Raw genomic sequence first — 23,844 nt, 5'->3', positions numbered from 1 at the left:
CTCCGGAAACCCGGATAGATAAAGTTACCTCAGACTTCACGCTGCTACATGCAGATCACCGTAAACTGGCCGAAAAAGTCACTGGCCAAGGCCAAACACTCAAGGATCTCCAGCCTGTCACTCAAAGCCACGCAGCTGCGCTACAAGACATGATAGATCATATACATGCCCTGGAAGATAGAGCAGAAGATGCGGAAGGACGCTCCCGCTGCAACAACATTTGCGTGGTGGGCCTGCCAGAGGGGGAGTAAGGTAGGAGCCCAGAACCATACACAGAGCGTTGGCTGCACAACCTTCTGCCTCAGGGAACATTGTCAATGCAGTTTGCAGTAGAAAGGGCCCACCATGTACCGGCACAGAAACCTCAACCAGGAGCCAGGCCGCGTCCGTTCATTTTCAGGATACTCAACTACAGGTACAGAGATGCGGTGCTATGTAAAACATGTAAAATGGACAGCCTCAAAGTGGGTGGTAGTCAAGTAATGCTCTTCCCAGATTACACCGCTCTAGTGCAGTGCCGCAGAAGCAACTATGCGGCAGTGAAGCGCCAACTCAGAGCTCTGGAATTACCGTACTCACTGTTATTCCCTGCCCAGCTGAGAGTGGTTATGAAAGAAGGGACCCGCTTCTTTGATTCTCCTGTGGAGGCATGGGACTGGTTGGAAGAGACGGGGTGGTGGACAGGCATTAGGTCCTCGGACCCAGATGGCGACAGCCCACTAGGTAGGAGAAACAGGTGGCAAGGGCAAAGAGGAACGGTGCGAAATGCGAAGCCAGGGATGGCAGCCCCGAGTCCGGAGAGAATGAGAAGGGAGAGACAAGATGCCCTGGAAGCGGTTACAACCCTTGGATCCCCACACTCTAAAGAACACTTGGACTCCTACACAAGGGACGCATTGGTGGCCAGTGGCTCTTCATCACCATCAACTGAAATATCCGATGACCTCTGCCTACCAGTGGTAACCCCACAAACTGCTGATGGTAACATAGGATAACGCACTGGCATGCTGAACTCTGTCACGGGCAGCTCATGCAAGTAGACCATTGACTGTTAACAATTGTGTTCTTCCAGTGTGTTACAGATGGGGGCGTGTTTGCTGGGTTGATGGCCACACTCACGCCCCATCAGGTGACGATACAGAGGCCACTATACCTGCGCTCGGCCAAGCTACGTATATTACCACAGGGAGTGGGTGCACATGAGATGTCACTAAGCCCTGAACCCAACTGGACTCGCACACTTATCTGGGTGACTATCTAGATGGCACACTACATACACAGGAATGGGGGGGACAGCCGCATCAGAATGTTATCTGTGCGCATACCCCTTCAGGCAACACACTGAATTTGTTTGTACTTCTCAGTTGTTACAGAGGTTTGGACGGACATTCCGCAAAGTTTGCCCCAACTGTTATGTTGTTCTTAGTTCAACTGTTGTTTTTGTTGCAGCAGACCGATACACTAGTATATGTCCATGACCCCCACACACCACGGCACGCCCCACCCTTGACGCCCCCAGTGACTAAACACACCAGAAATGGCACGGGCTAACGTAATTACATGGAACATATGCGGCATGCACACACCCACGCGGCGCTACTCCATATTCGCATACCTCCGGAGACACTCGGTTGGGATTGCCCTATTGCAGAAAACACATATGACACAGCCGGAACTAGACAGACTGCGCAGGCCCTGGAGGGGACAGGTGTATGGCACGGTATACTCAGCACATGTGAGGGGCACACTAATCTGGGTGACAGCGGGCACCCCGTTCGTCTGTGCGGATGTGGTGGTAGACCCCGAAGGCAGATACACCTTAGTGCGTGGGACACTTAACGGTCAATCAATACTACTGGGCTCGATATATGCCCCGAATGTAGACCAGCCATCGTTCCCTAACACAGTTGTCATCAATGCTGACCCCTTAAGCTGGGCTACCCCGGTTGTTGGGCAGGGACTTTACTTCGGTGCTCGATGTACACATGGATAGGTCCTCTCCCCCCCCCCCACCCCCCCCCCCCTCCGGAAGACATCGGCTCTGTCAAACGCGCAGGCGCTCACGGACTGGCTATCACACTGGACATTGCTAGATATATGGTGCGTCCTCCACCCCAATGAACGTATTTATTCCTACTACTCCGCACTACATGACCTACATGTACGCCTGGATAGGGTGGGGGGCTCCCAATCCCTAATCCCACTAGTTGAGACATTGGAATACCTAGGGCGTACACACTCCGATCATAACCATATGCAAATCCAGCTCAGTTGGGAAGCTGATTGCCCTCTCATTCCCACATGGCGTCTCCAGCCAACCGCTCTGAAAACTGAATTCCGTGCATCACTGGGGACGGCTACCCTCACATATTTCGAACTCAATGAAGGAACGGCGAGCAATGCACTGGTGGAATGGGATGCCCACAAAATAGCGGTAGAGGTCACTGTCTAGGGGCCACATGGAACCGTAAGTAGCATTATCGCTCTCCCGCCTAGAATCCCAGTTACTCCAATATGACCGTGAGGAAGAGGGAGGGGGCAGACACTCGGGCCGCCTGGAAACCCTCCGGGCACAACACGCGGAACTTATGGAGCGATTACGATGCCACAACTACATGGCTCACACAGCTCGCACACATGCCACAGCGGATAGGGCGGGCCACCTGCTTGCCTGGCTGCTGAAGCAGGAGAGTAATCACACCTCAATCGGAGCCATACGTACACCCGAGGGGACCCTGGTGTATACACAGCGAGAGATCCACAAGATGATGACAGACCACTACACACAACTATACCAGTCCAGGGGATGCTGCCCAGGTCCTGATCTAGAGCGATTTCTAGAGCCTGTCCAGCTGCCCACAGCCTCAGAGGCACATCAGGAGGCACTCAATGGTCCCCTTACCTTAGAGGAACTCGGGGAGGCGATTGGGTCTATGGGGTCTGGGAAAACGCTGGGGCCAGACGGTCTACCCGCCGAATATTACAAGGCTTACCGGAAATCTTTGGTGCAGAGTTTACACACCCTTTACATCACAGCTCTGGAAGAAGGCACACTGCCCCTTTCAATGTGTGAGGCCTACCTGGTGTCCTTGCTGAAGCCAGACAGGAACCCCACAGTCCTGGGATCTTATAGACCCTTACCGCTGCTTAATGCGGACTATAAAATATTTGCTAAAGTGCTAGCAGAGCGGTTGGCGCTGGTGGTCCCCGAATTGGTTCACAGTGACCAAAATGGATTTGTACCCAAACATAGCACATCACTGCACTTGTGAAGGTTTTTTAGACTGGCGTCAAACAGTGTGCGGACGTGGCCCAGAGCGGGATGCCTTGTTTTAGACCTGGAGAAGGTCTTTGATTGCTTAGAATGGAGCTATCTAGCGGCAGTGCAGTCGAGATATGAGCTGGGCCTGGGATTTCTTCAGATGGTTGACCTCTTATACAAAAATCCCAAAGTTCGGGTGCGATTGGGGCCATATATTTCTAACACCGTACCGATATGCAGAGGCACCAGGTAGGGGTGCCCATTGTCACCCCTCCTATTTGCGTTGGCGATAGAGCCACTGGTGGCGGCGCTGCGTGCGACACTGGGAGATGGAATATCCCTGGGTGATGCGGTGCACCAAGTGTCGTTGTACGCAGACGACCTCCTGATCTACGTGAGGGACAGATAGAATATACCAACCCAGCTGGCATGTACACTACGCGACTTCGCCGCCATCTCGGGACTCAGTGTAAACGCTAGAAAGTCCTTTACGCATTTGGGGAGGGAAGCCAAGACCCGGGTTATACACTAAATAGTACAAGGGTGCAATAGAGGGAAGACACCTTCCGATACCTGGGAATCCAGATATACCGTCAACCGACAGATCTATTTGACGGCAACCTGGGAAAGGCCTTAGCAGCAATCAAGTCACAGGTACACTTTTGGAGCACGCTCCCACTAACGGTCACTGGCAGGGTGGCACTATCCAAGATAGTGATCCTCCCCCGCCTCCTGTACTACTTTGCTAATCTACCTCTACATGTTCCGGCGTCTTTCTTTGCTACGCTCACTAGACTACTCAGGGACTTCCTTTGGGGGAACGCCAGGCATAGAATGGCACTGACAAAGTTGTACACGCCAACCGACCAGGGGGGTCTTGCCGCGCCTTGTTTTGAACACTACTATTTAGCTGCACAACTGCAGTGGATAGCCCATTGGCTTGCAGATAGAGGTCGTGGGACACTGCAACCACACTACCTCCCCGCTCCCTGGAACAAATAACCAGGCTCATTCACCCGGCCTGTAAAGCCGCAACGCCGGCGCCGCTCCTCCTGGCGGTGGTGTACAAGTACTACTGCCATAGTCTTTACCTCACCAGAGCTTTTTTTTTTTTATAATTTCTTTTTATTACAAACATAAACAAATCAACAACATGGTCGATGGATTCGCATTAACGTCGTTCGCACATCGGTAACACACAGGGACAGTTTGAGTTAGAGTTTCTTGTGAATGAGCTAGAAGCGGTCAGTATGATCAGTCTATGGCCTCCAAGCCGGAGCAGCGGGCCTGCGGGGGCTCACAGATGTTACCTCTGTATTCATTCCATTTGGACCACACCTCCCCCCACTTCCGGGGGCACCCTCGTGCCGTGTACACAGTCTTTTCCTGCAGCATACACCAGTCCATGTCTCTTTGCCATTCGGCCAATTTCGGCGGAGCGGATGCACCCCAGAGGCGGGCAATGTTCCTTTTAGCCACCATTTGCCCAAGTGTGACCCAGAGTTTCCCTTTCACAGGCAGGTCCGTGGGTTCCCATATGTTGAGGAGGCATCTCTTCGCCTCCGGGCGTATTTCTACCTCCCATACCTCCTGCATGCAAGACACCACCCTCCTCCAGTACCTCCGCACACTCGGGCAGTCCCATAGGATGTGGAAGAAGGAGCCGGTCTCTCCGCAGCCCCGCCTTCACAATCCCTCCCCCCCCCTTCCCATCGCCTGCAGTCTCGTGCCAGAGATGTATACTCTATGCAATATCTTCAGTTGTATAAGCCGGAATCTGGCCGAAATTGCCACCTCTCTAGGGGACGCCAGCGCCCACACCCAGTCCTCATCATCAATCTCAAGTCCATCCGCCACCCATTTCTCTTTTAGGGACCTGAGTGGATCAGGGGAATGATTAATTAGTTTTTTATATGTGAGAGAGATGGCGTGTTCCGGCATGTGGCCATCCAACAACCTGTCCTCGAGTGGGGAGGCCTGTGGGGGCTTAGTTCCTGGTGGTATGTTGGACTGGAGGGCGTGCCTAATCTGCATGTATCTGAAGTATTCGGTGCGGGCCAGGTCGTATGTGTCCTGAAGGTAAGCAAAGGGTCTTATCCCCTCGGGCCCCCACAAATCTTTGACCTGTGAGATGCCAATAAGGTCCCAGCTATGGAACCCCTTGGTGCGCCCCAAGCTGCCCAGTCTCTCCGATGCCCACAATGGAGTGGCCAAGGTCAAAGTATCGGACCAACCTAGTTTACGCTGCGCCGCATGCCATATTTGCACAGAATGTTTCGTCGGCCCAGTAAGCTGATGTTTACCGAGTTTAGAATAGAGCGCGACCTCATAGTTCCCTCCTGGGAGTAACCATCTATCCATCCCGTAAGCCGGGTCGTTACCGTCACTATACGTCCCCTGGTTTATCGCCGATAAATGAGCGGCCCAGTAATACTTGCGGATATCAGGGAGTGCTATCCCTCCATCGTACCATCCCAGCGTGAGTTTATGCCACGCTATTCTAGGTGCACCGGACCAGAGGAGGGCTCGCTGCGCCGCCTCTATTGCCGCGAAGTAAGAGTTCGGTACTAGGTCCGGATAGTTTTGGAGGGCATAAAGAAACCGAGGGAGTGCCATCATTTTGAAAAGGGCCGCACGGCCCAGCAGGGATATAGGAAGCTTCTGCCAAGTCTTGGAGTCGCGTTGGAGCCGGCGCAAGGGGGGTAGTAGATTCTTTTCGTACAGAATGGACTTGTCAGTGGAGACAAAAACTCCAAGATATTTGAATCCGTCCTCCGCAACGGTGAGCGGGCAGTCGCCAGGCAGCCTGGGGGGGCTGCCATGGAGGACGTATAGGAGAGACTTGCTCCAGTTTATGCGGAACCCCGAGTTCTTCCCAAAGTTAGTGAGAATGTCCATTGCTACCACAATAGACCTCCGTGGTTTGGACAGGTAAAGGAGGATGTCGTCTGCGTAGAGGGAGATTTTATCCTCCCAACCATCCGCCCATCATATCCCTGTGAGGTAGACATCCTGCCTGATCCACGCCGCTAGCGGCTCGAGGGAGAGTGCAAATAAGAGGGGTGAGAGTGGGCAGCCCTGTCTGGTACCCCTCTCCAGGGCGAAGACCTCGGAGACCTTGTTGTTGACAACCACCTGGGCCAGGGGCTCCGAGTAGAGAAGACGGATCCAGGCTATGAAGTGTGGGCCGAAGCCCAGTTTGCGGAGAACCGCCATCATGTAGGGCCATTCTAGGGTGTCGAATGCCATGGTGGCGTCTAGCGACACCACCACCGCGTCCTCTTGCATCTTGTGGCACCTCCCCAGTACACCATGCAGGCGTCGAATGTTGAGCGCCGTGTTGCGCTGGGGCATGAAGCCGGACTGGTCCGGATGGACCAGCGTGGGCAGGACGGAATGGAGCCTGTTGGCGAGTGCTTTGGCAAGTATTTTCGGTTCTGCATTAAGCAATGAGATGGGTCTGTATGAGGAACAGGACTCCCTCGGTTTCCCCTCTTTAGGGATAGCCACAATTGTGGCCAGGCGTTGGTCACGCGGCAGTATTCCTGTCGCTCTGCTCTCTTCAAACATCTGTTTAAGGTGTAGACTAAGGGCGTCAGGTTTGAGCTTGTAAAGCTCGATTGGGAGACCATTAGGTCCATGAGCTTTGCCCGAGCGAAGGTCCGTTATCGCACGCTCCAGTTCGGCCGTGGCGAGTGGAGCCTCTCACCAGAGCTTTAATCCCCTATGCACCAGCAATACCACTGGAGGGCTCCACTAGTGGGCCTGGGAAACTCATGTCTCTTGCACTCAAGGAATGGCATGAAGTCGACATGCAGACCCTGGGAGATCTGTATCAGGATGGCACACTTATACCATATGAATCCCTAGTAGAAGATGTGGGACTACCACCGGGGCAATTCCTAAGGCATCGATCGCTGGTTGCAACGCTAACTGCTAGATGGGGGGACATGACCACTAAACCGAGCCAACACCTCACTATACAGTACCTCCACGTCATGGGGCGGGGCAGGCATTTGGTTCGCTGGTTCACTGCGTCACTCCGAACACACGCAGCAATCAGTCTGGATCCACTCCTTCACAAATGGGAATCAGATCTAGGATGACAGTTTGGGGACAGGGAATGGGAAAAGATAATAAAGAGCCCAGTTCGTATACCCAGAAACATGAGGTCCAAACAAATACAACTGTTCATAGTCCACAGAGCATAACTTACACCTGAGACGATCAACAGGTACTTCCAACGCACGGATGCAGTGTGTCCTCACTGTGCAGAACCAGGGGCTGGATTGATACACATGCTGTGGAGCTGTCACAGACTACATACCTATTGGCACGCAGTCAGTGAGCAATTACACACATGCACAGGCCGCAACATACCCTTTGAATGGACTGCTTACCTATTACACCATTTCCGTAGAACCCCGGTCACAAAAGTCACATCTAGGTTCCTTGACCTGGGGTTGGTGGTTGCCAAGCGACTTCTTACTAAGCGGTGGAAGGCACACAATCTGCCGCATATATGTGCATGGAGGTACTCGCTTTTAGCATGGGCCAAAGCAGAGGGAATCGCCATCCTGCAGGAAGAAACGTTGGGGCTGAGGAAGGAGCCTATAGTGACCCAGTGGGAGGGATTGCTCCGGGCCCTACAGCAGGTGGAGGAGGACAGCCCTGAGGGACAGCCCGAGGGTAAGGGGCGCGAGCCCGCAGTGAGTGACGGACACCCTGCCAATAGTCAATCATAATATCATGTGCACGCACATATACCACTTAACACTCAGGGTGGACATAGCCGCAGCCAATGAGTGGGGGCAACTGTCAAGCTGATGCCACGAGGTGGGACGATGGGGGTGAGGGAGGGGGCACTGTGATGGATAATCACGCAGACATTGGTTAATGCTCCTATGGTTAGTTTTGATTTTGACTGTTTTTGACCATAACATCTGTTTAATCGCACACGCTGAATGATCGGAAAGGACTCTGTAAAACGCACTAACAAGACCATGCAATTACTATACTGTAACCTCTACCCTGAGTCAAAAATGGATTGTTTGTTGGGGTTAACCTCGTTTCTGAACCAACGATGACATAGATATACATGTTATGTTTAACACCCACTTAAAGTAATGTATCTCTAATATTGATAGACGGAGCAATGTATTGATGGCTCTTAACGTGGCACGTTGCCTTTCATGAATATGTAATACCAAAGTCAATAAAAAACAGATTTAAACAAAAGAGAGAGGGAGGATTACCGTGTCAACAGAGTTGAGAGAGTGTGCAGATGTTGAGGGGAGGATGTTGCCGAAAGTTCTGGGAAAATGGGTCTTTTAGACCCCAAGCAAATACATCGGTTTCATGCCAAGACTGGGAGCTTTACTCTAGTTTTTGCTGTAGCACAAAGCCAACAACACTGGTACTATATCTCTTACAGTGCCCGATTACGTGGTCATGGTGAAGGACTCTGGAGTGGAGAGCAGAGAAGGGAATTGGTTAGAGCAAGTGTCTGTCTCTTTTCTGCCCTCTTCTTGACATTTTAACTGAAGGGAGTGAGCCCATCATCTTATTGTAGTGACCCTCGCAGCTGTCAAACAAGACTTTTCTCCTTCTAGTCTTTAAGTTTTTACCCCGTCAATTCATATTCAAGCAGAATAGTTAGTAGTCTGTCATACTTTTTATTTTTATTGTTGTCCCACACTGTCATAAATGCCTTCTAAAAATAAGTTTTTTGTTCAAATATCTTCATGTAAATCGATATAATGGAAACCTTGCAAGACAAGTCCTAGAGGAATTACTTTCACACACGGGTTGTGTCATAAAACAGATATCCTTGTTATGCATGCCAACATTTTCGAAGACTAAAGTGGAAGATGTTTAAAAAATGATCGGGAGCCAATTTCAGGCAGAAGACGGGCAAAATAAACCACATTTTGACTTAAAAAATGTGGCGTCTCCTGTCTGAATAAGGTCTATTGGCATTTATGCATTGTGTGGTGTTACTTCTTCAAGATCCATTCCGTGGTATTTATTTGGAGCCACACTGCTGAAAGAGCTATGATGTTCTAGTTCTTAGAATTAATTTAAACTGATTATAATCTGCTCTTGTAGATTCATTAATGCCAGGTTGAGTGTGGATTTGTGATTACAGAAGTGCCAATTAAAAGGTGACAGTGGGCATTGGTCTTCAAAATTTGTGTTGTTAATAGATTTTGTGCATGATTGCAGACATGCATTGGAGTCTATTGTACCTTCTCTAACTATATGTATACTGAATATACTTAAGACTTCCACTTAAAAAAACATTCTGAACGCTATTCGTGCATAACTTTGGGCTGGTTTTTGGGCTAATACTGCTTCTATGTTGGGCTGATTTTGGGCTTATACTTGGACAGCTTTGGGCTTCAGTCTCCAACCAAAATCTGGCAACACTGCAGACAATCATCCTCCACGGCAGCGTTCATGCTTTGTGTGACAGCTCAGGAGTGCTGCTAAACGTGGACACGTGTTTGCGAGAAATACGTTTTGGAACTTCAAAAACGTAAGTTTACAACATATTTTCTTTTTAACAATTAGCAGTCGGTCAATTTTTGGGACGAGTTTGTGGAACTAAGTTTTCTTTTATTACAGTAACTGGTGTGAGGTTGTTATACCCATGGGCTACTTTCACTTTACACATGTATTTGCTGAGTTTGAGAGACGTGGTTATTTTAAAATGTGCTCCTGCTTTGTATCTGTTGATTATTATATTATGAGTGTTTGCCATCTAAACCGAAACAAAACACGAGGAGATAAAGTTATCTAGTGGCAGCTCGTTTGATAATGGGCCACTCCTACCTTCTCTGATTGTTTCATTCCACTGGTGATTTACCCGCACTTCCTGCCGGCTCAAGGCGGCATACTGTTTACTCAGTCAGTGCTGGTCAGGCACGGGCAAGGCAGCATGTCAGCATTAATGCATATCAGTGTGGTTAGAAGCGACCATTAATTCATTGTTTAATACTGTGGTGCGCAATTAGGCATGTGACTCAGTTATGTATTTGTGATTGTGACAGTAAATATTTCATACAAACAGATTGAGAGGGTGAACACTTAACATGCGAGTGCAAAGTAAAATGAACGGAGATCATTTACATATTTAATGCATGTCACGTTTGACCGCTCTCTAACTCACCTATAAAACATAAACTGTAATACACACTGAAACGTCCTGGGCATTGCATAACTGCATCACTAGAAATTAAGATATTGTCAAACATAATTGGTACTGCAAAGTCCACCATCTCTAAAACGTGCCATACATTTGACAGACAGAACAGAGACAACGGCATATAGGCTAATGTGCTCAAGATCTCACATTTTGCTCTATAGTTTTTCTAATGTAACCTGTATAGAATGTTTTTTTTTTTATCAATCTGATTTAAACAGTCTTGAGTCTTGTTTTAGACACAGCACATGTTGTTAGAACAATGCTTTTGAAACATTTGTTGTTGCGAGGGCTGCTGGAGAGCCAGATGGTCTACTTGCTTTGACCAGTTCATTGAATTCAGTTTTGGAAAACAGTTTGAAGGAGCTTAAGGAGTGGTGGTTGTTTTGGTTCCGTGGGTTTTTGTCTTTTGTGGGTTCAGCTCTTTTTGTTCTATTCTGCAGACAGTCTTCAAGTTTGTTTATTCTGGAGATAAGCTGGTCTGCAATTCTGCCAAAGAAGACCTGTGAGTTCGGCATCATAGTGGTGGTGCTTTTTGGGCTGCAGAACAATTTTGGGGGGAAAGATTTCTGCATTCATGAAAATCAGTTTCTATGGTTTTGATTGCTGATTTGTAATATTGTGTTATAGGCAGTAAGGTGATTTCTTTAATTCTTGTCGTCAGACTACCTAGATTTGAATTGTAGTGCATCATGTTCCTTTTTATTTATCCAGGGTTTCTTTAAGCCTTTAGGACCAGAGGTTGTCCTCCGTAGTATATATATGTGCCACGCCTACACAAAGTGAAATGTTTTGGGATTTCCATTATGTGCGTAAGCGCCATTGCAATTTTAGGTTATTTTACTTTTTGCCTTCCACATCTTTTGGGGGCATGATCTACCCCTTCTTCGAAACTAAGGTGCCCACTGATACTGTGACTTTTATATATTGGATACAATGTTTACATTTTTTTAATCAATAGGATGGGTTGCTGGCTGTTTTCAAAACTGTAGTGAATCTACAGAAATTGTAACCGTGCTTCAGAGCCCGATCCTACGTACAGTGCTGTGAGTGGTTCAGATGACTTCCACAACCTGTGCAAACTACTGTTCTTTACATCTACGAACATCTGAGTATCAGGGAAAGGGCATGACATGGTCAGCCATCTGGCATATTTAATTAACTATGTTTTGCGAGATTAAGGAGGATGAGCTTTATTGCTATTGAATCATCTTCGTGGAGGAATAGCTTACATAGAATCACCTAGGGCACTCCACCTTGAGCAAAAGAAAAGCATGCCAATAAGAAATTGCAATTTGCATAAGAAACATTTTGGCAAATATTGCTATAAATTTTAGTATGGGACTCTTGTTTTGGCATATCGGATTCATTGTGGAAAGCCAGATGCATATGTCTACATTTTTGTACAAAAACCCACTCCGATTGTATAATGGACAACGCCGTTGGGCTACCCCAAATGTGTCTGATGTCAGTATGCTTCCATTGATGGGTTCAGTTTTGTTTCAAATCTCCTAATTGTAGACTGGCTCTTAAAATGGCACCTAATCACTTACCAACCAGATGCACGGAAGTTAGTTTTAAGGACAATTGTATATTATTGAATGAATATAAAGTATCTGAAATGTAGTTTAGAATTTTTAAAGTCTGATGTACTTGCAGAATATGTTAACTCCAACAGCAACTGGTAACAAACATTTGCAATGCAATAAGTCTGGCATTTGCGAGAGTTTGAGCTATTAGAATTGTAAATGACAATGCCTTTTAATTATATTTTTGAAAACTTGCAAACGGTGCATAAACACGCACTTTGTACTTACATTCCTTGCTTACAAGAAGCAAGGCTGGAGAGAACTGTGCCTTTTTTCCTGGCAGCTTTGCTTCTTTTCAGCTAGCACTATAAGCACAAACTGGGTGTTTACGCACTACTTGCAGGTTTTCAAAACTCAAATTAAAATTGTCATTACAATGCCAATAGGTCAAACTCTTGCAAATGCGAGACCTATTGCATTGCAAGTATTAGACACTAGAATACAGTATTGGAAATAGACTCTTTGTTGTAAAACTTACCAAATTTTGGAACATCTTGCCTTTGATAGGCTTCTAAAGGGTGCTTCACAACACATGGACGTGATAGACCTATCACCCTAACTTGAAATATGGACTGATATATTGATATGAATTGTCCACACATTCAGCGAGGTATTATTCCACTGTTTATGACTTCAATGAAAATTTCTATGATGCCAAACCAGGACTAAGTAACTATTCTGTATCCTTCCTTCCCTTTTTCCTATTTAGATCTGTTGTTAGCCAAGACCTTTTGAGTTTACTACAATAATATGTATAATAAACTTACTTAAATGGGCTTTCAGACACCTTGCTTCACCCACTGGTCTGATGTTGCTTCAATCATATTTTTTCTGCCCACTGCAGCATAGACCATGGGGTAGTGGGTCAGCCTACATAAGCCTCTGGTTAACGTCACTTTGTGTGAATGTATTTTGGCCTTTCACAAGGTGGACATACTCACGCAAGGTTTTTCCCTTTGGTGCCAGTGTTGCCTGACATGATAGTTGGAGGCATTTGAAGTGAGCATAGGGCACATTCCAGCGTTATCAATTTCCTGTCTCCTTTCAATGCTTTGGTAAATTCCTTTTGAAGTGGACCGCTGCTATTTCAAAGTATACCATATTGTGTTCCTAGACCCGGTTTCCCTAATAGTTGGTTAATAAACTTTGCCCCGAAAGAACACCACACTTCCAATTTGCAGCACCCCTGTAACAGTTTTATTTAAATATAGATGGGGTGTAATTTGCGTTTTAGAATCAAATGTTTTAAGATCTGAATCTTCTTTCCCTCCTTCTTTCCTCCCCTTTTCTTCCCTTCTTTCCTTTTTGCATTTTGGACTTCTTTTTTCCTTTTTCCTTCTTTCTTTCTTTTTTTGCCTTTTTCTTCTCTTTTCTTCCTTTTTCTTTTACCCTCCTTTAGCCTTTACTTTTTTCCCTCCTTTCTTTCTTTCTTTCTTTCTTTCTTTCTTTCTTTCTTTCTTTCTTTCTTACTGGCATTCTTCATTCTTTCTTTCCTTTTTCCTTTAATTTCCTTTTTGCCTTTTTTCCTCTTTGATTCTTCCTTCTTTCCATTTTCATTTCCTTCACTCCTCCTTTCTCTTTCCTGCTTTCTTTCTTTTTCCTTCTTTATTTCTCTTTTGCCTTCTTCAGTTCCTTATTGTCTAATTTCTTTTCTTTTCTTCTTTCATTTTGTCTTTCTTGCCTTCTTCTCTTTCTTTCTTTTTGCCTTCTTTACCTTTGCTTTACTTCTTTCTATTATCTTTCATTTTTGCATCTTTATTTCTTGCCTTATTTACTTTTTCATTCCTTCTTTCTTTTCTTCTTTCCTTCTTTTGTGTCTTCTTCCCTTCTTACTTTTGCTTTGCATTTCTTCTTTCTGTTTTCTTTCTTTTTACCTTATTTTCTTCTTTCTTTACTTCCTTTCTTTTCTGCCTTTTAATTTCCTTCTTTTGTTTGTTCTTTCTTGTTTGCTTTATTTCCCTTTTTCCATTCTCTCCCTCTGTTTTTCTTTATTTCTGTTTTGCCTTACTTCCTTCTTTCTTATATTAATTCCTTATATATGTCTCTTTCCTCCTTTCTTTCATTCTTTCCCTTTTCTTTCTCTTCTACAATCTTTCTTTCTCCTTCTCTTTCTTTTTGTCTCCTTTCTTTGTTTATTTGCTTGTTTCTGTATTTCTTTCTTTCTTCTATTCTTTCTTGACGTTTTCCCTCATTTTTTCTTCTTTCCTTCTTTCCCTCCTTTTTCCCTTTGCCTTCCTTCCTTCCTTATAGGTCTGTGTTTTAATTTTACTAAAAATATGTATAACATAGTTACTTATCAGGGTTTTCAGACAGACTTCATTCATTAGTCTGTGGTTATTTCTGTCATGTTTTCTTTCTCCCACTCCAGGATGCATCATAAAGCAATGTTAGTCCACTTTCAGCCATTGACCAACTTTACTATGAGTTATGGCATGCTGACCTTTCACAAGCTATCCTGGTCAAACCCCAAAACCGGTCCTAGGATGCTTATTTCCAGTCCAGGGAGTACCTGGCCTGGCGGTTCAGGCTGGAATGTTCCCATGAGGCACAGGGTCAAGACTGATTTTCATAAAAATTGGGGTGGCATGGTGAGCAAAAGAATGATGGATTTAACCCAGATCTCTTGACTGGGGGTGAATAGCTTGATTTGTTCTGCATTCCGTCCATAAATTGTGTGTCTTTTGCCCTTTCACAAGAAGCACACCCACACACACAGTAGTTCCCTTCACTGCCAGGTGAACAATGTTAATGTGTACTTTTTTGAGACCAGAAATACAGTATTGCCTTTAGCCTATATATATATTGTTCGATTTATTGAGGGCCCTGCAGCTTCCTGAATGATAAATGGCTAGAGGCCAACATCAGGCCTATTAGTTTTGCCAATCCATGTTTGCTTTTTAATCATGTTCTCATGTGTCCTAAGAAGTCTTGCATTGCTGCCTAATCTGGTGCTCCCATCAATCAGGCTCCTTTTTCACAACTGTCTTAATCTAGAGCCATCGGCCCTCCATTTTGTGCCCACTTGGGTAGAGAAGTCCTTATGATTTTTATCCACAGATATCAGGCAGCATTCTGTACTGTCACTAATTATTCATACTATGCTCTTGCAACACACTCAGCTTTCATCTAGTGAACACATCTTGACCACGGCCGTCATTTCGAACTGACAAGTTTAATTAAAGTGTTCCCACAATCTCTCCATCTGCTACATGCATCTCCTTGGTTGCACTACCAAAAGGATTGGTACACGATGACATTGTTCTTGCACCTTCATACAACCTTAAGTACCAAACAAAGTGAAATACGATTAATACCAGTGGACCACAAGCCATCTACATTCTGAATAAGAATTTGCAGATGACGTCTATTGACTGTACCAGATACAGTACATTAAAAGAATCAAAGCAAGCAAACAAATGTGCATTGATTGCAGAATACTTGTGCAGACATGCAAAAATATATATTTTTAAATCTTTGAAGTACAGATCTGGAGGGAGTAGCTTTCAGGAGACGGATATATCTGAGGAATCAATGATAATTTGGAACACCTAGATTCTTTCCTATAGGAGAGGTGACTGGAGTTGAGGCCCCTAAGGCCCAGGTTATTGCAAAACAATAGGTAGGTAGTTGGTGGCACAAGCCATCTTGCTTATCTCTTTAGTTATTTTGCTTTATTTATCGAGCTTTCCCAAAGAGAGAAGGGTGCCTGATTAAAATTAACTTGTTTTAACTTTTAAAGCCACAACCCACTTAATTGGACCCTGACCTCTACAAAAGAGAATCTCCTTATGGAACCTTAGAATTTTTATCCTGCCTTTGAGAGCATGGCCCAGTAGATGCTGCAGTGAAACACATTTGCATTATCAGCTCTAGAAATTATGGCAATTATTTGTAGGTGCCATGATGGCTACTCAGTCTCAAAAGTCTCCATGATGCTAATACCTTTATTGCTGCTCTTAGTATACTCATGTATGTTGACAAGTGATTCAGTATTGAGGAATTCATCAATTGCAAAAGCCATAGGGGCAGACATCCAGCATAGAGAACCTCACTGTCGAAGCCAATTCTATATGCATGAGAAGCTTGCAGAACATTGACGTGTTGTTGAAGGTAGTATCAATCCTGATGCTGAAGTAGAAGCTGGAAAGCATGTCAATGTCACCTCTAAAGGTAAGACACTGTACCATCTGACAGTGGCACTTTGGATAACTGAGATGCTTTGACCCAAAAATGAAAGTTCAGATGAAAAATCATTCATTTTATTTTAGGGTGAGTCTGCTCTCACTACGTTTCTTGGAGTTATTTTTCTTATGAAAAATATAAATCATAAAATATTCAAACTAATATCTGATCATCTGCATATAACATTTAGGAGAAATAAATGACATTTGGATAAAAGAAGAAATCAAGACCAGGTACACATATTAAGAGACAACGGGGATGCAAATCTATTCGTATTAAAATGCAGTTTTGAAATGTAATGTGAAAATACCATCCTGGCGTTCAAATATGTTTAGTATAATACTGATTCGGACGAGGCTCCCTCATTAGAGTCCACGGGGGTAGGTCAAGGGACAGAAGCAGAGACTCCCCAACCTTTAGTGGAGGCTATCAATGCCGTAGAAAAAGAACTGGATGGTCCCAATGTAGACCTTGTAGCAGAACCATAATAGCACTTTGGCACCTGCATTGGATGCTGGACCTGTGAGCACAATGACTTCTGTTGGTTACCTTTCAACGGGTCACCGTTACCAGGGACAGTCGCGTGCGGTCTTATAGTTTTGGAGTGGATTAAATTGTGTTAGTGGGTGGGGGGCTACAGCGTGGGGGTTTTTAGTTTTCTTTGTTCTCTATGTTCTTTGTGATCTATTTTGAGCAACAAACTTGTCTCGATATGGGCCACCTTCTTGTCCTGGATGGCACCCTGTCTGTCGCCCGAGGGGTGTCAACCTTTTATAAGCTAGTACCTCAAAAATGGAGACTGGGGAGTTTTCAGTCCTAACCTGGAATGTGAATGGTCTTGGAGACAGTCAAAAGGGGTCTGGTCTCCCACAATATAAGGCGGGATAAACCCTCTATAGTATTACTACATGGAACCCATCTAAAGGGGTCACAGTGTAAATTCATGGGACGGGAAGTATACGTTATGCTCGCACATGCAGGATATACATCCAAGTCCAGACGGGTAGCCATCCTTATTGGGAAACATCCTCACTTCGCGATCTCAAAGTCATGGGTCAACCCACTGGGTCGCTACATCAGAGTTAAGGGGCTATGGGGATATGTGGACATTACATTGATCAGTTTCTATGCACCCCCTCGGCTACAGTCCCCTATGCTGGAGAAAGTTGCGCATATTCTACTAGAGGCGGGATCCACACTTCATATCGTGTGGGGAGACTTAAACAATGTAATGGCACCACAGCTAGACAGGTTGAGCTTGGTGGGTTCCCACATCCACACCACCCCGATTGCGAGCTTCACGAGCACCCTGGAACTTTCCAACCTATGAAGGAGTGTACATCCATTTGATAGGGGCTACTCCTATTTTTCAGGGCCCCGTAGGGTTTTTTCCTGCTTAGTTAATATTCTGTCCCCTGAAGGAGAGTCGACTGTTGTGCAACAGGTAGACTATCTGGCCAGGGGCCTGTCAGACCACTTGCTCTTGCTGGTGCTATTGGGCAGGGGGTATAGGAGTAGAAACTGAACGCCTGGGACGTACATGATTGCATGGTGGCGATCGGCCTTAGGGTTAATGCTAAACTTTACTTCAAGGAGAATGTAGACTCCGTCACTTCGAAAATAGTACTCTTTGAAGCACACAAAATGGTCCTCCGGGACAGGCCTAGAACTTAATTGCACAGAAGCGAGAGAGAGCATCCAGCTCCATGGAATGCCCGGACAGATGGTTCCTGGCAGTTGAAAATCTTTGGACCCCGAGCCTGACCCCGGGACCTCCGCCAATTAACATTGCTGCGGGAGGAATACTGAGCACTTGCGCAGGACACTGCCAAGACCCAGATGAGAGCCACCTTCCATTAATTTTGTGAGTCTGGTGATAAGGCAGGCAGGCTATTTGCCTGGCTAGGAAGGAAGGGATTAGAGGCCAGATGGGTGCACTGCATAGTCCTGCCAGATGGAGAGACTGCTGAAACAAATAGTCAAATTGCGGGTGCTTTAGCCAGCTACCACACGCACCTGAGGGCTAGACAACTGCAACCCTCGCCCCAGACTGCGTCCTACCTTGAATTGATCACAGTCCCAGTCCTGGAAGACTTGGCCTTGGGAAGCCCTAGACGCAGAAATCTCCTTAGAGGAAGTCTGTGTGGCCGTGAACAAGCTGAAACCTAACAAGACACCATGCCCCAATGTGATACCCATGGATTTTTTTAAAAGGTATTTGGATCTCTTGGGGTCCCATCTCCTGGCTATGTTTCTGGAGGCCTATCAGGGAGAGACTCTCCCTTCTGATCTCATGCAGGCGACCATCGCAGTAATACATAAGGATGGTACACCCAAGGGACAGTGTGGATCTTATCACCCGATCTACCTGCTGAATATAGAGATCAATTCATCACACATTTGATACATTGAGACCAATTGGGCTTTATGCCTGGACGATCTAACCGACATACCCTACGTAGAGCACATATCTGGCTAAACGCAATACAGTATCAACTCAACTCACATTTTCTGTTAGCACTCAATGCTGAAAAAGCTTTTGATGCGGTGCATTGGCCTTTCTTAGAGACAAACTTGAAATTTTCAGTTTTTGCCCCCAGTAGGAAGTGGGTCCGATTGTAATATCAGGCCTGATGGCCTCCGTCAGAGTCAATGGTGTGCAATCTTCAGAATTCCTGATAGGGAGAGGCACAAGACAGGGATGCCCCCTGTTCCCTCTCATATTCGCTCTTAGCATAGAATTGCTTGAATGTAAGATTCAAGATCACCCAGAGATCTAGGGCTTCTGTGTTTCTGTGACGACCATCTTTGAAGAAAAGTTCTCACTGCATGCGGACAATTTTCTCCTCTTCATTACTAATCCTACCTGGTCTGTTCCCCTGCATTTCCAGGTGCTTCTGGAATACAAAAGCCACTCTGGATACCGTGTCAACTGGGAGTAGTCCATACTCTATCTCCCACAGGAAAATACCGTAGTACCCCCCCCCAATCATCGCCTAATGCATACACTTTGGTCTTTAAATATCTAGGGATTTTTCTGGCGTTGCGGAGGGAACTATACTTTAAGCGAAACTTAGGAAGGGTTGTGCTTGTTTGCTGGGAGGAGAAGGGAGATGGGTGAGGCTTGCTCCTTACACTGCTTGGGAGGGCTGCTATGTTTAAAACCTTTTCTAATTAGATAAAAGCGTCTACTATCTTGTGTAATTTAGAAATTTACCCACATAGAGAATTAGGATGTATGCCAGTGGACCAGTAATGGATGTTCTATCAGCGAATAATGGAGAAGATCCGGGAGACTCATATACGAGTTAAGCCCTGCTAAAATACACCTTCCTGAAGCCAGGGCCAACAGACAATTAATACCTCATAGACAATTAGGGGTTGTAGCCTTGGAGATGAGTTATTGAGTTATTAGAACACAAGCACCAGGGAAGGCAAAGATTACAATCCTGCCCAGCTAGCTTCATGCCATGTTACAATGATATAGTATGTGTAAGTAAATAAAGTTGCGTGCACTCAAAAGAATGCTCCTCGATGTGCAGTTAATGGCTGTGGAGGCCATTTGAACAAAGATGCCGATTAGGGAAGGTGGAAGTATCCCTCATGCAAATTGAATAACTTATTAATTTATTGTTGTAACACCGGTGCAAATTGAAGCTGACGAAATGATAGAACCAGCAGAACAGTGAATAACAATGATTGATTTTCCGCTGGTATTCCCGTTCCCTGGTGTTAGCGTGCAGCCCTCACTATGGCAATGAAAACCAACACGCTGCAAGACAGAGTCCTCAATCCAATTAGAAGCACACACATCAGGGAAAGTTGACTTTTTAAAAAACCCCACACTTCCACTTCCACCAGGAGGAAACATGAACTCCATTTTGGCAGAAAAAGTTCAGAACACATGACTTAGGTAAATGATAAAGAATTGGTATATCGCCTCTATCCCCTGAGACACTTGGTTGCCGATACGCACTCCTAAAATAGTTTTGTCCGCACCCAATTTGCACTTCGCAGTCACAATAAATATCCGGGCGAGCACTATAAGGGTTTTCGGCTATCCCATTAGGGCATACATAAGTTTTTCCTGGAAGCGACACATGTGAGATCCAAAAAGGGAGAGTGTCAGTTATCCTCGTAGTTATCTGGGTCTATAAAGGATGGGACTGCATGAATATGAAGTTCAAAATCGCGAATAAAAATTATTTTGAATAAATAAGGCTACCACTCGCATTCAGTATTCACACAACGGGAGGCACTTCGCCACCATAAAAACACTATGGTGTCTAGTTACACTCACCCTCAGATCATTTATTCCATCAGGTATGTCCGCTCATTTATTCCTTTTGTGTTATACAAAGAATAAGTATCTAATTGTTAAAAAATCTTCCAACATAGAAAAAAAGAATAAAATTGATTACCAAATCTCTTTTCTTCTTATATTTAGGGTCACATGTCGAATCGATGTACGGCTCGAACCCATAAAAGAAATATAACGTTTATCTTGAGTACAGCAGCAAGAAGTTCCTGCATAAACGGTATGTTGCCACACAAGTATATTCCTCTAAGGAAATATTTCCCATTTTAAAACTGATTTAGGAAATACAAGAATATCTAACACACAATATTTGTTTAATTTGATATTTCGAACAGTGTCCCTCCAATAAGAACCCTGAGCCCTGAAGAAGACCTTTATTGAAATACATTCCAGGCCCAACACGAAGGTCGAAATGCGTCACGGCACCTACGGGTGTGGCCACGAACTATCATCAATTGTAAGGATTATATATTGACTCATACAATATTGGTGATGCAAATCATGACACCACCTTCAAAAAGATGAAGTGCTCCGACCACCACTAGAAAGGCCTAACAGTGTGCTTTAGACTGTACAGGAGAGGGTTAAAATGTGATATAACCCCTTTAGGTTCTAAACTGCAGGACACTACATATGTTGCCTTGATTGTTATAATCACGTTTAAACATTTTGATGTAATATTCCAGTTTATGCATGTTTGTCCTTAATTGATTTGTTTAAATTGCACACATATGTACGTGTGGGCAACAATGTCATATGTACACTCTGCTTTTTTCAAATGTAAGATATTTTATTGACTAAATTATCTACTGACAAATATAATTCCTTGTTCATCTCCTTGGGACTATGGTTAAGTTGTGGATGTGATAAATTCAGTGTAAGTTGGTTAAGAATGCTTAAATTGTCAGGTGTCATTTAATTGACGGCTAGAGAAACAATGACAAGGTTTTTCTAGGTGAGATGTCATAAGATTGATAGTGTAGGATGGCACACCTTTGAGATGAATCATGTATTGATCCCAGCCCCCCATACTCTTAATAAGATCACTCTCCTTTATGTTACACATGTTTAAAATGTTGTTGCTGCCTAAATTAGTCTATGTTCCCCAACACATGTTCTATCCGATTCCACCAGAGATGTTTACTATGATAGAGGGCGATCTATGGACCCTTCTGCGGGATCGCAGGCACCCCCTATTGACCCTCCAAAGAAATCAGTATAACTGTGGCATCGCACTACCGGACATACGTGCCTAATATTAGGCATCCCACCTCATTCTACCTTTTGTTTAGAATTCTCCCAGCGGAAGATGAAATCCTATCTTCCTTATTTATATTGGTGTAGTGGGGCCTGCCAGCTCCTCTGGGCAACACAAGTGGCAATTGCAGCTTGGGTCAAGGCTAAGAAGTCAACGGAGTGGCAAAGAAAACCCTCTAGGGAGACACCGCTGTGGGAGGGGAGATGGCTGCTTGAATTCAACAAGTTGAAAGGCTTTCAAGCCTGGAACTTGATTGGGGTTTCTAAACTAGGAGATCTCATTGAACATGGTGATATTGTACCGTTCTCCTCCCTTCAGCAAGACTATGCCATGCACAAAAATCAATTCCTTAAATATGCTCAGGTCAGACACGCATGGAGGGCAGAAAGGCTCCTGGTGGAAGGTATCCCTGACTTCGCACCACTGGAAAGGAAGCTGTTGATGGAAAATCTAGGATGAAGCGCTGTTTCATCTACCTATAGGACCCTCATTAACAATAAACCGGGTAACCTACAGGGCTTGAGATGGAGGTGGGAGGCCGATGTGCGAAGCATGGAAGATATTGATTGGGACCACCCTAGGGAGGTGGCAATTAAGATGCAGCTCTCGCTTGTTCATTTTAAAATTCTTCACCTCATCTACTATAATAGACGCCATCTCTACACTATCGGGAGGGCCCCCGACCCGCACTGCCTGAGATGCAGAGAAATGGAGGGTTCCTTTTTTCATACACTTTTGAATTGTCCCCGCATACAGACCTACTGGTGTGCTGTTATGGGGGAACTTAGAACTATATACTCACTGTCTCTTCCCTTGGAACCGAAATTCTTTATATTGGATATCCTCAATGATGGTGACTTGCCCCGTGCCCACTTGCTGTTCTCAGTCTGGGGCAAGTGGATATCGTATTTTTTCTTTGGACGACATACTGGAAGAAGGAACACTGATCGGAGAGTGTGCAGAGAGTGAGAGACAGACATGGGGCTTCAATCTGTTAGTGTTGTTGTCTGCTATTCCATGTGCTTGTTTATCACTGGGCCTTTCCCGATGCTGGAGGGAGGGGAGGCGTGGTTGGTTTGTGGGTTTTGCATTATCATTGTTTCAGACCTGCATTTGACATGAATTTCCTGCACCTCCGTGGTCTAATGTTCATCCATGTGATGTATTTAATCAAAATTGCAATGAAAATATTTCCCCCAAAAATATGTTTAGCATAAACCCTTTACAAAGAGAAGCCCATCTTAATTTTATTTCACCACTCCTCATAAGCAGGGTGGGTGGGAGTTTTCCAATGCATATTAATAATTGAACTTGCCAAGAGCATAGCTCTAATTTGCCTGTGTTTGATTTTCAACCAGTCTCCCACCACATGTTGTGGATAGAGCAATTGCGCTATTATTGGGTTTTGTAACATATATATGGGTGATCAGCATACTCCATTTCTTTGTATAAAGTGCTTGTTTAGAGATTCTGAATAGAAGTGTATGGGGTGAAAAAGCTAGATGCATCTTTAGGACATAAGACCAGATGTGCTAAGCATTTATCAGTCGCAAATGTACTAATTCTACATTTTCTACCCTTAAAATGCTTTTTCTTCTTTTTTCTTCCTATTTTAGCAGTTTGAAAAGTTTTTCATACTTCTAAAGTGTAATTCAGAATGAACACAGATTTGATATCTGGAAGGGGTGTGCTGTAGGTGTCCTTTCTTTATGAAAGTTGGGTGTCCTTTTCAAATACTGAATTAGTATCTAATATATCAGTGTTTTCCGATCGGTTGCAAAACATTGATATTTAACTGACACTTCAAAAGAGGTGGGAACCCATTCCCAGAAGGGAAGTTTGTTGTATATAAATGTAAACAAAAGTTTCCTTTAAAAAAAAAAATGTTTGCTGTATTAAAAAGAAATTATAGCTGTGAGGGACGCTGACTTCAGCAGGCCACTACCCGTGTGATGACTTCCAGTGTCAGTGAGACGCAATTTGCAAGCTACCTCACCAATATGAATGAGATAGGTTGGATTATGATGCACT

At 45.0% G+C, this 23,844-nt stretch overlaps 1 long non-coding RNA gene across 1 annotated transcript in view; it reads left to right on the top strand.

Moving 5' to 3' along the window:
• Window positions 1–23,232, top strand: part of LOC146802154 (uncharacterized) — a 36,222-nt gene extending 12,990 nt beyond the window's left edge. Inside the window, exons 2-4 of the long non-coding RNA XR_014967365.1 lie at window positions 9,655–9,800; window positions 20,685–20,775; window positions 20,891–23,232. This is a non-coding gene — a long non-coding RNA (uncharacterized LOC146802154). The remainder of the gene's footprint in view (window positions 1–9,654; window positions 9,801–20,684; window positions 20,776–20,890) is intronic.
• Window positions 23,233–23,844: the final 612 nt, after the last annotated feature.

Source organism: Triturus cristatus, chromosome 8 (genome assembly GCF_964204655.1).
Source record: "Triturus cristatus chromosome 8, aTriCri1.1, whole genome shotgun sequence".
Taxonomy (NCBI): Eukaryota; Metazoa; Chordata; class Amphibia; order Caudata; family Salamandridae; genus Triturus; species Triturus cristatus.
The sequence above is the reverse complement of the archived record's forward strand: the minus strand, read 5'-3'. Positions and strand labels throughout refer to the sequence as shown.